Raw genomic sequence first — 10,438 nt, forward strand, 5'->3', positions numbered from 1 at the left:
TGTTTTTAATATATTTAATTTTTTAAATGTGCAAGCTGTTCCATCTTTGGCCAAAGGGTGCCCCTTCAAATCGATTTCTCTGTCCTCTGATATTACTTTAGTAGCTTTTGATAGTTCCCTTGATTTCTGACAAAACACAATATCTTTGGTTCATCTTGTATATTTCCTGACCCAGATGTGGAATGAATGATTTGTCTAGGTGGCCCTCATTCTTTTTTAGTGGGAAACGGTACTTAGAGACCATAAGCTGGGTGTTCAGGCTGCTTGTTTTTCCTGGGTTGTCATTGCTTCTAAGTGCTTTTAGTGGAGATCTTGGAAGCAAGTGTTACTAGAAGGACAAAAACAAATCATGAATTCATATTGATATTATAACTTAAATTTAAGATTATAGAATTGTACTTAACTTTTTGGTTTTATATTTGTATGTTTTTCTCTTATGCTAAAAAAAGTTGGGGATGCTAATAAAATTATTTGCTTTATCATATATACATTTAAATATACATTATATTTATGTATATATTTATGTGTATATGTACATCATATATACATATATGTGTGTAAGTAGTCTATTACAAAAATAATCTATCCTATATAATAAAAGGCTAATATGCAAATAGACCGAACAGCAGAATGACTGGTCGCTATGATACACACTAACCACCAGGGGGCAGAAGCTCAACACAGGAGCTGCTCCCAGCCTGCAGGCCCCAGGTCAGCCAAGGCGGGTGCCAGCAGGGGCCCCCCGATTGCCCCACCAGTTGCCCCACAGATTAGCCCTGATTGCTGGCCAGGCCTAGGGACCCTACCTGTGCACAAATTTTGTGCACCAGGCCTCTAGTATATATATAAAAGCCTAAGCAACCGGCCGACCGGCTGACTGGCTGACTGGTCGGTAGCTATGATATACACTGACCACCACGGGGCAGACGCTCAACGCAGGAGCTGCCGAGCAACAGCAACTTTGCAGAGTGCCGTCTCGCACTCTGGGACCCCTCGGGGTATGTTGGACTGCCGGTTTTGGCCCAATCCCCGCAGGCCAGGTTGAGGGATCCCACTGGTGCACGAATCCATGCACCAGGCCTCTAGTAAGTAATAAGACTACTTAATGTAGATTAAGAATTCTTTGCATTATTTCTTCATTCAGGATATATTCCAGCAAAAATTAACTGTGAAAATACTGTGATATAAAGTTATTAGAAATAATTTTTCTTTGTATTGGTATGGCAGCTAAATAATATACATTTAAGAAATTTGTTTATTTTAGTTTTTTTTTTAAATTACATTTACTTTTAAATTACGTGAAATATTAACCTGGTCCCAAGGCAGTAGTGTGCTAGTAAATATTTAACAAGCAGATCCCTAAAAATAAAAGCCCTAATTTTGCCAGTTTCTGTGGTGTAAATACTACTACCACGACGGATTTCAAGCTATGAATGCTACATTACCGAATGTAGAATTTGGGGGCTGCATAATAGCACTGCGTTGTATAGTATTTCTATCATATCGATATAATGATTTCAGCAGCGCAGATAATAGTAAAATGTGACAAAATAGTTAGAAATTGATGATTTTTAGGATTTATTATCTTAAAATATAATTTATTTAATATTAAGTTTGTATAATTTAATTTTTAATAATGACTTTAATAACTGGCTCACAACATTCTTGAAAATTTGATATTTGGCTCATATTAGCTGGTGTGACCCAGCTCCAGGACACATTGGGTTTCAAAGTCAGAACCGCAGCGCAAAGCACTCAGCAGAGGATTGCCGTCATGCCTACTCTCTCCACCCGCTTCTCTCCCTTGCTGTATGGATAACCATTTTTATTAGATTTTGTCTCATCCTTTCATGCTTATTTCTGAAAATATAAGCACATACTATTACGTATTTCCTTACACAAAAGGTAGCACACAATAAGCACTGTTTGGCTCCATGTTTAGCTTAGAATTTTGATTCCTGTTAAATTGCAAATCCTAAAGGGAGGCAAAAAGGTGATGTTTAAACTATTACCAACATCACACTTTAGTAGGAATTACTTTTCTTGAGAGCTAAGAAGTGTCTGAATGGAACCAGAGAGTTTCATTAAGAATAGAAAACCAGTAACCTGAGCGCTTCATAGACAAACTTCACAGTTTTAGGGGATCGGGGCAGTGAGACCCAGGCCCCGGCACATGCCGAGGCGGTGAGGTGGCAGCGGTGAGTGCTCAGTGCGGGCTGAGCTTCCACCATAGAAATCCAGCTACTTTCACGGGTCATCCTCCCTCCCTCAATAAAGAGGGGGTGATTTTTATTTTAATGTTTTAGTTGAGTTTTTCCAGCTCGTTAAATGTAATGGGCGATGTGTATCTTGTGACAGTCATTCCTATAATATTTACACTACTTCATGGCCTTTAATACGAGTCCTGGTAAAGCATCTGAAAATCCAAATACCATTTTTAGTAACTGTCACACTTTTGATTGTGTTTGCAGTGAACTCCAGTTCCTAGGATTTTTATTTCTTTCAAATGTAATCACAGTTACTTTTCCTGAAGATGTTTTTATAGGAGAAGGTGGCAAAGAAGGAGGAGGAGGAGGAGGAGGAAGACACAGGGAGAAAGGGAGCAGAGGACCAGAAGCAAAGACAAAGATCAGAGTGGTTGGGGACACTGGTAATGTCTTTTATTTACCAAACTTGTAGCCGAACAGACTTGGCAGGTGACAAGGAGCCACTCGGTTCACATAGCCAGGAATTGTGCCTGGTCTTAACAAATATTTTGGTGCTTTTTTATTTTCATATTCTTGAGGGTAATAGTAATATTGTATTTCTGACAGCCAACAGTCACCTCTCTGGAATCGCCTTTGTTTCTCAGGGAGCAATGTCTCTTTATGTTTGGGAAGCCTGCCCCCTTGTGGATTAATAAAATATTACAGTCCACGTTTTCAAAGCACTCCAAAATTAGATCTAATTTGTGAAGATTTCTAAACTGCTATTCAGAATGTTGAAGAAAAATAAATAAGTACTGATTTTTAAATATAATTTCCCTGATATTCTTGGATTATTTGTATAAAAATTTTGGTGGAGTTTATGGATTTTCAAATCATAATCTTCCCCCAACCTCAAAATAAATGATTTAAGGATCCAAAACTATAATAATGGCTATAAAATATTATGTTCACTGCTTTCTAAGTGCCTGCATATAATAAAGACATGCCTCTTGCCACACTCATCAACATGCTAAGAGGCAGGTTCTATGCAGTATTAACCACGTCCCAATTTACAGAAAGACTTAAAGCAGTGGGGGCTCCTCCACCCCCCTCTCACCCACCGCCGCAGGTGGGAGCAGCTCTTCTTGACCTACTGCACTCCATCAACTGGCCATAGTCGATTGCACCAGAGATAGCGGATCAGCTGGGTTACCCAGGTTCTTTCTCCTGGAAATTTGGAATTGGACTTCAGGTTCTTTCTCCTGGAAATTTGGAATTGGACTTCACAGAGAGCCCTTAGTCTAAGCTGGTTACTTGAACGGAGGTCATAGAAACTCAACAGTTCCTTGTGAAAAAGCACTGTCTGTCATGTGCATGGAGAAACAGAACAATGTGATCAGGAGGAAGGGAAAAGAACAAAGAGATTACTCAAAGTGACGCAAAGGACAACTTTCTGTTCTCGGTCCCAGTCCCTCATGAGGCCTCCTATGGTCAGTGATTGGGCTTATTGAAATATGTCTTTTTCTCTCTTTAAAAAAAATGTATCTCAACAAGTCATGTGAGCAATAATGTGTAAAAGTGAAACAAATCTAGTGTTATCATGAAATAAAATCTGAAGTTAATGTGGCACATTGAATGATGTGCATAATTTTTATTGTACTCCATGGCAATTAGGCTCAAATAGGGAGCAATTAATGAAAATGACTGTAATTATTGCCATGTCAACAAAGCCAAACCAAGCGATTCCAAAGTCAGCTGCAGGGAAGAAAGTTTAGAGACAGCAGGAATTTGTTCTGCAGTTCCTCGGAGGGACCCCAGATTTGAGAACCAGAAGGTCAGGCCCTTCCCTTGCCCCTACTGCTCCAGCAACAATAGTTCCGGTGGCCCAAGAGGTCCCAGTGGACAAGTGTGAGAGCCCCTAGGAACCCCTGGCTCCTCTCCCTGCTTCTTCCCTCAGTGCCTCTCCAAGAGGAGAAAACTGACATGGACAGGCTATATGGAAAGGGCCGCATACGTGTGTGCGTCTCTCCTTTCCTCAACATGAGGTTGGTGAGCATGGAGAATTTGAAGCTAGTCTCTGGAAGACCAGCTTGCTTCCCATGGTGCACGGCTCCTCGGGTCTACGTCTACCTTTCACACAAGGCATCATCACTGCCATCCGGTCTAGCCCACCTGGGGCTGGACTGACGATGGGGGTGGAATCCTCATGGCAATGAGAAGGGTGAAATTGTCTCACTTTGCTCTCCATGCAAATAGCTATCTTCCCTGGGCAGCTGGGGTAGGAACATGTATGACACATGGCTGAGGTGGGGTTGGAGTTTGGCTGTTGAGAATGCTGTGTCCCAACCACATCTCACCTTCTCCATCTCTTCTCCAGGGAAGTAAGACAACAAAGACCATTCACGACAGTTACCGAAGGCCAGAATCCTAGAGTCCTGGGACTGGTTTGGCTTACACTAGCCAGTAATTACAGGGAGAAAAATTCAATGATGTGGAAATATTCCATTTTCTTCCTTCCACACAAGGCTAAACTAATACCCCAGTCTGAACTTGAACCACTTAGAGGTACTTTCGTGTTAATAAATATATCTCAGATGTTTTAGATGTATTACTTCCTTGAAGTTTTTTATTAATTTGAGAGAGAGACAGAGACAGACATCAGTTTGTTGTTCCACTTATATATGCATTCATTGGTTGATTCTTGACCGGAGATTGAACCCACAGCCTTGGCATATCAGGATGACACTCAACCTATGGAGCTATCTGGCCAAGGCCAAAAATGTTTTTTTGTGTGTGGGGGTGTTTTTTTGGGGAGGGGGGGGGCGGTATATCATAATTAGCTATGATCCTGGCATGGGAACAATAGGAATATTACGGAAAGGACCAAGAAGGGTTTCCTTGGGACTCGTTCAGTATACATCACTGAAGGACTACCATGTGTTAGGCATGGTGTTAGGCACTAGAGAAAAAGAATTACAAAATAATGTCTGTCTGTGCTCTTCAAGAGCTTAATGGATCAGCCACTCACCATTACCCAGTGTGATGACTTAGAGGAGCATAAAAAAACCCAGGCTATTCCTATCTGGAACATTTTAATAACCTTCGAACATTTTACACAGATAAAGTTGGATTAAAATAGACATTGAGAGGAATCTAGGAAAGAAAGGATGGAGGTGGGAGTGGGAAGAAAATTGTAGGAAAGGGGAGGGTTGTTGTCTCAGAGCTGGAGATGATGGGAACACATGCATCTGGGGGCTGTTTTTAAACACTGCCTCTGAGTCATCCCTCCAGCCTCCGCCCTCCACTTGCCACCCGCCAGCTCACCCTCTTCCTGAGCCACCCAGATCGCCACTTCTCACTCGGAAAGAATGCAATTTGTATAGAATCCCTGCACATTGCTAGAATACCTTTGTACAATGGACAGAAGCTCTGTGTAAAGATGGGGAAATCTTAGGGTGTATTCCTAGAAGCGGGATCGCTGGGTCAAACATATATATTAGTAAATTCTATACTGTTTTCCATAGTGGCTGCATCAGTCTGCAGTCCCACCAGCAGTGCCCTAGGGTTCCCTTTTCTCCACATCCTCACCAGCACTTGTTTGTTGATTTATTGATGGTAGCCAATCTGGCAGGTATGAGCTGATATCTCATTGTAACTTTAATTTGCACCTCTCTGATGTTTAGTGACATTGAGCATTTTTTCAAATGTCTCTTGGCCATCTGTATGTCCTCTTTGGAGAGGTGCCTTTTCAGATCCTGTGCCCATTTTTTAATTGGGTTATTTGTCTTCCTTTTGTTGAGCTGTATGAGTTCTTTATATATTTTGGAAACTAACCCCTTATCAGATGTGTCATTGGCAAAAATGTTCTCCCATACAGTGGATTTCCTTTTCATTTTGCTAATGTATTTTTTGTTTTGTTTTTGATGTGCAAAGCTGTTTAGTTTGAGTTTGATATAGTCCCATTTGTTTATTTTCTCCTTTGTTTCTCTTGCCCTAGGAGATGTATCTGCAAACATATTGCTACAAGAAATGTCTGTAGTTTTCCTGCCTGTTTTTCTTCTAGGATTTTTATGGTTTCATGACTTACATTTAAGTCTTTTATCCATTTTGAGTTTGATCCAGTGATCTCACTTCTAAGAATATATCCTAAAACCCAGAAACACCAATCAGAAAGAAGACATGCACCCCTATGTTCATGTCAGCATTGTTTACAATAACTAAGATCTGGAAACAGCCCAGATGCCCATCAGCAGGTTAGTGGATAACAAATGAGTGCACATTTACACCATGGAATATATGCAGCTGCACAAAAGGAGGATTTCTTACCCTTTATGACAGCATGGATAGACACAGAGAATACTGTGCTGAGTGAAATAAGCAAGTCAGAGAAAGACAAATATCACATGATCTCATTTATAAGTGAAATCTAATTAACATAATAAACTGATGAACAAAATAGATGCAGAAGCATGGAGGCATGGAACAGACTGACATATCTCAGAAGGGAGGGGGACTTGATGGAAAGAGATTAACCAAAGGATTTATATACATATATGCATAACTAATGGACACAGACAATAATGTAGTGAAGGCCTGGGGTGAGGCAGGGGCTAGGAGGAGGGGGGTAAAGGAGGGGAAAATTGGGGGACAGCTATAATACTGTTAACAATAAAAAAAACATTTTAAAAAGATGGGAAGTTGAGGTGCAAAGAGGTTGCATGACTTCTCCATATGACACAGTTTGTAAGAGACAATGCCATAATGCAAACTCACGCTTTAAAATTATAATTAAGACATAAGTGTTGCTTTTTTAAAAGTAAAAAAATTAGAAATGTGCAATATAAAAGATAAAAATCTCCCATTCTCTGCATTCTAAATTGTTTGCAGTATATTCCTATAGACCTTTTCCTTGTATACACAAATGTATATCTACACACATGACAGATAACCGTATACTAGTATGTGAACATGTATAATTTTTACACTCGTTGGCATTCTAGCTACATTGCTCTATAACTCACTTCCCCTAATGAGGATATCATGGATAGCCTTCCTTGTCAGAACCTATACATTCATTTTACCTGTATGATGCATATTCAGTTTAATGAACATAGTCTAACTTATTTAAGCATTTCCTTATTGATGAGGAGGCCCCTGTTTTTTTATTTTGAAATTCAGTATCAGTTTTTTCTCATGATTGTCTGCATGTGAGTGTTTACCTTTAAGCCACGCAGAGGAATTCTGAAATGAAAACTGAAGGCTCTTATTCTTTCACCCTCCATTCCGGGTCCCACTCCCCAGTGTGTGGGGTTGCCCCTTTTGTTTTTTGTCCTTCTGGTCCTTAGCATGATAACTGCATTAGATTCAGATAGTTAAAACTTTTGATTCATCTGTTTTGGAAGATACTGTGGTCTTGCTTTGGTGAGAACTGAGAAGTTCAACATACGTTTGCTATCTCCGCATCCCTCTTTTAATTGTTAGCTGTAGTACCATTTTTAAGTTTCTCCGGTTGATTACATTCTTCTCTCTAAGTCTGTCTTCTGTGCTTTGTTAAGGGTTTTAAAAAATGTAAAGCTCCATCTCAATAAAACTATAAAGTGTAAACATTATACACTGTAGTGCCAAGTAGGATCCATGGAGAAGGCGGTATTGTCTGGGACTTACCCATGCTGGCAGCCCAAAGAAGAAGCTCTGAGGTCCCATAAATAGCTTCCTATTTATCTTTAGTTTCCTTCTGGGCCATACTGGGCTTCGACTGGTTTTTGTAGATCTTGTCCAAGCCAGTGGTTCTCAACCTGTGAGTTGCGACCCCTTTGGGGTCGAATGACCCTTTCACAGGGGTTCGCCTAAGACCATCGGAAAACACATATATAATTACATATTGTTTTTGTGATTAATCACTTTGCTTTAATTATGTTCAATTTGTAACAATGAAATTGGGGGTCACCGAAACATGAGGAACTGTATTAAAGGGTGGCGCCATTAGGAAGGTTGAGAACCACTGGAAGCGAAAGGCTCCATATTCTCCAAAGCCTATAAGAAGCAGGAGCGGCTGGGGGAAGACAGAAGTTCCATTGTGTCCCCTTGAGGGGACGTGGAAGTCCTAATAGGGCCACTGAACTGCCAGGGACCACGGGTTGCGTCCAAGGGGCTGCCAACGGCAGAGACAGGCTAACCGCTAACCCATCAACTTCAGCTCTGAAGTTGAGAGCATGACATTCATAAAGGCCCAACAGGACCAGACTGAATCTAGATGCAAAGCAGGAATTCTGATTAGAACCACATGTGCTGATCTGAGGCCTCCTTCTTCCTGAGCCACAGGTCACCTGTTCCCCAGCCCCAAACACCCAGACACCATGTCGGTGAGGAGCAGGAGAAGGGAGAAGAAATATAATATAAAAGGACTATTTGGACCAGAAGAGACTAATATGTTGATACTTGTCTAGTTTAGTTATTTCTACCCACACACCCAATGAGAAAGAGACTTGGGAAGTACACTAGTTCATGAGACAGAGACTATTGTTCATTAAATCCATTTCCCAGCATTCTTTCAGTTAGGTAAAGCCATGTGAATGAGTTCTGGTAAAAAAAAAAATGTGGGTGGAAGTAATAAAACTCATTTCCCAGCCTGATTCATAAAGATCTTTCCTGTGTTATTATTCAGCTCTTTCCTTTTTCACATTGACCTGGGAAACCATTATTGAAAATGGTGGAGCCACATATGGAAGGCAGCAGGGTCCTCGAAGTCTTAAGAGAACTGCTTGCCAATCGGAAACACCTGTTTTTGGACTTTGAGGTTGTGTTTCAGTTATCTATTGTTACATAACAAACCACTCCAAAATTTAGTGGATTAAAACAGCACTTTATTATCATCTGTATCATTTTTTAGGGCTCGGTTGGATAGTTCTCACTTGGGGTGTCTCATGTGCTTGAAGTCAGGTGGGGGCATCTTTCTTCGGATCTTAACTCGTTCACTGCCTGGCTCCTTTACTGGCTCTAGGAAATCTGTGAAGAATTCAATTTCCCAGGCCCTGTTTCTGGTTCAGTTGGACTGGGAGAGAGTCTGGAGGTTTGCATTTTAACCAACATTCTTTCAAGAGCTTTTTTCCTCCTGTTAATGCTCCCCATTTCCTAAATCCCTAATTACCAAGAGAACCTAATAGATCTTCCTTCACCCAACTCTGTATTTCACCATCCACTTAGAAAACCTACCATTTTATCAATCACTGGGAATTGAAGTTGTTCTTTTAGTTCTGTCCTTCAAAGGGAGTAAAAGAGACATTGCTTTATTCAGATGAGCAATGATCCTATTTCTAAAGACCATTAGGGAGGGAAATTGCGACAGAATAGGCTGCTCAATCATTAGTATTATCTTATGTTGTGAGTGAATTGACTGGTTGATCTACAGTTATGTTAAATCCAGAATCTAAATCCTAATCACAGAATAAGACCCATGACACAGCCATTCATTTTATTTTATTTTATTTTATTAGTGCTTTGATCTTAGTTACTCCTTCTTCAAGTTACATTGGAGCTCAGCTCCCTTACTTAAAAGTCTCAGCTCAGGTAGCTACTCAGAAGAGGGGTTACTGGGTCATATGGTAGGTCATTGTATTTTTAATATTTTTTAAGGAACTGCCATTACTGTTTTCCATATTGGCTGTACCAGTTTACATTCCCGCCAGCAGTGAATGAGAGTTACTTTTTTTCACAACCTCTCCACCACTTGTTATTAACTGTCTTGTTGATAATAGCCATTCTAACAGGTGTGCAGTGGTATCTCATTCTAGTTTTGATTTGTGTTTCCCTAATAGCTAGTGAAGTTGAATGTGTTTTCATGTATCTGTTGGCCATTTGTATGTCTTCTTGGAAGAATTGTCTTTTCAGGTCCTTTGCCTATTTTTTAATTGGATTGTTTGTGTTTTGTTGTTGAGTTGTATGCTTTCTAGATATTTTGGATATTAACCCCATATCAGAGGTGTTGTTTGCAAATACTTCCCATTCGTTTGGTCGTCTTTTTGTTTTGTTGAAAGTTTCTTTTGCCGTGCAGAAGCTTTTTAGTTTGATGTAGTCCTATTCATTTATTCATAAAGATATACGTACCTATTGTTTATTGTAGCATCATTTATGGTGGCCAAGACATTGAAACAACCAGTGTCCTTTCAACAGATGATTGGATAAAGGAGATGTAGTATATATATACAATGGAATACTACTCAGCCGTAAGAAAAGATGAATTACTGCCTTTTGCA

Source organism: Myotis lucifugus, unplaced genomic scaffold (genome assembly GCF_000147115.1).
Source record: "Myotis lucifugus unplaced genomic scaffold, Myoluc2.0 scaffold_5, whole genome shotgun sequence".
NCBI lineage: Eukaryota > Metazoa > Chordata > Mammalia > Chiroptera > Vespertilionidae > Myotis > Myotis lucifugus.